Source organism: Triticum aestivum, chromosome 7A (assembly GCF_018294505.1).
Source record: "Triticum aestivum cultivar Chinese Spring chromosome 7A, IWGSC CS RefSeq v2.1, whole genome shotgun sequence".
Taxonomy (NCBI): Eukaryota; Viridiplantae; Streptophyta; class Magnoliopsida; order Poales; family Poaceae; genus Triticum; species Triticum aestivum.
The window spans coordinates 90,529,670-90,532,269 of record NC_057812.1 but is presented as its reverse complement, the minus strand read 5'-3'; positions in this window follow the sequence as shown (position 1 = coordinate 90,532,269).

Below are 2,600 nucleotides of genomic sequence, written 5' to 3'. Positions count from 1 at the left end.
CTCATGTTGAAATACTCGCTTTTGCTGGCGTCCCATGTCTTGGCCGGTGTTTTCCATAATGTGTGTAACTCGTCTTGAAGTAGCCCCAGATACAAATTAATATTATTTCCTGGTTGTTTCGGCCCTTGAATAAGCATGCTCATGTGAATGTACTTCGATTTCATGCACATCCAGGGGGGAGGTTGTACATCCATACAAACACGGGCCATGTGCTATGGTTGGTGTTCTGGTTGCCAAACGGATTCATGCCATCAGTACATGCGCCGAGCATGATGTTCCTTGCATCACATTCAAAATACCGATAGAAGCCATTCAACGCCCTCCACTGGCTTCCATCCTTGACGTGTCTCAGCTTCGGATCATCTCCATCATCGGGCTTCTTCCTCTCCGCGTGCCAGCGCATTAGCTTTGCTTCCTTGGGATCTTCAAAATACCTTTGGAGACGGGGACTGATTGGTAAGTACCATACCACTTTCTAGGGACATTTCTTCTCGGCCTTCTTGTATCAAGAAGCATTGCACACTGGACATCTTGTTTTTTCCGCGTGCTCCTTCTGATAAATTATGCAATCGTTGATGCATGCATGGTATCTAAGGTGTGGCAGATCAAGAGGGCACACGATCTTCCTGGCCTCATCAACACTACTAGGACATAGATTACCCGCGGGAAGAACATCCTTTAGGTACTTGAGATGCTCATCGAGGCTAGTGTCGGTCCATTTGTTTTTAGCCTTCATCTTCAGGAGTTGGAGCGTGAAACTCAAGCGGGTCACCTTAGGATTGCGAGCATCAAACAATGGAGTGTTCGAGTCTACCACCAGTTGCTCCAGCTTAGCCTTCTCTCTAGAAGCAGCTCTCTCAGTACTCGTCTCCTTGCGAAGCAATGCTTGAACATGAGGGTCCCGCACGATTGAACTTAGTACCGACAAACTCTGTTGCGTGGAGTCCATGTCGTTCTCTCCGCCGCCATGTCCGGCCCCTTCTCCGCCGCCATGTTCGGCCCCTTCTCCGCCGCCATGTTCGACCCCTTCTCCGCCGCCATGTCCATCCTCTTCTCCGCCGCCATTATCAATCATCTCTTCGTCTTGCCCCGTGTCATCATTGCCTGCCCTGACGGCATCCTCAACATCGTCATCCTCATCTTCAATTATCCATCAAGTATAGCCATCCATGAAACCAGTCATGAGCAGGTGCGCTTCGACACAATCATCATCATGGGGGTCAAGCCAAACTATTCCTTTGCATTTTCGACACGGACATAAAACCTCTGTCCGGTAATTTTCTTTCATGTCCTGCACCACCGACCGCAACCACCTGTCCACCATCGTTCCACTGACCATCATCAACTCTGCATGGTAATAAATAAACAAATTGATTATAAAAATGCGTGCATGCATCAAAGTCATACAAAAATTCGGCATGACCTTTCGTAAAAATAGGACATATATAGATCTAGAGTTTGTCCGGAATTCGCTGAAACGAAAATAAATCGACATTTCGGCAAAACATACGCAACTCAAAAGCACAATTTGGCATCAACTCATGCCACACACACAATTTCCATAAACATATCACACACACATAAACATATTTCCATTTTGAAAAAGCATGAAATTTTAATCACCTATATCTCGATATCGAGCACATGGTGGAGATGATGATGTAGGGAGATCACAAGCACACAAAGCTCTTCTTGACAAAGATAGATCTAGTTAGGGGGAAATAGGTCACTTAACTAAATGCTACATCTACCTAGCTACCTAATTTGGGAGGAGACAACTTCAACTAGTGGAGGGGGAAGGAAAAAGAGAAGGGAGATGCATTAATGGAGGTGGTGTAGTTAGGTAGGAGTAATGAAGAGAGAGAAAGGTAGGTAGAAGAGGGAGAGTAATGGTGGAGAAGTATTGAGGAAGAAGAAGAGTGAGAGTGGGAGAGGTAGGGGAAATGGAGAGGAGGGGGAGGGGGAGGACGGGTGGGGAAAAGGTGGTGGGTGCGGATTAGCAGTAGCGCGGTACGTAAAACGCGCTGCTGCTAAGAAAGTAGCAACAACGCATTTTCGGTACAAGCGCTACTGCTAACCGGGACAAAGAGTGTGCCCGATTTGAATATTAGCAGCAGCGACCTCAGAAAAACCATGCTACTGCTACAGCTATAGCAGGAGCGCGGCTCGCGGCACCGCGCTGCTGCTAAATGGAGTTGGGTGGGCACTGTCGGTCGATATTTGTAGCAGTGCGGGTTACGTCGAGCGCGCTACTGCTAAGCACTTGTTAGTAGAGGGTTTTCCACACCCGCGGTACTGCTAATTAGCAGCAGTGCTCCTTTTTGAGCCGTGCTGCTGCTAAGATTCTGTGTATAGGGTTTTCCCTAGTACTGTAAGTATGATTGTGTTAAATCTTTTATGGATACCGATGCTTTTCAAAAGTTTAGCACTAAATATGGACTTGACTCTGAGATAGTAGCCTCCTTTTGTGAATCATTTGCTACTCATGTTGAACTCCCTAAAGAGAAGTGGCTTAAATATCATCCACCTATTAAAGAAGAAAATTAAAGAACCGGTACCAGTTAAAGGAAAACCTATACTCTATAATGTTGATCCAGTTG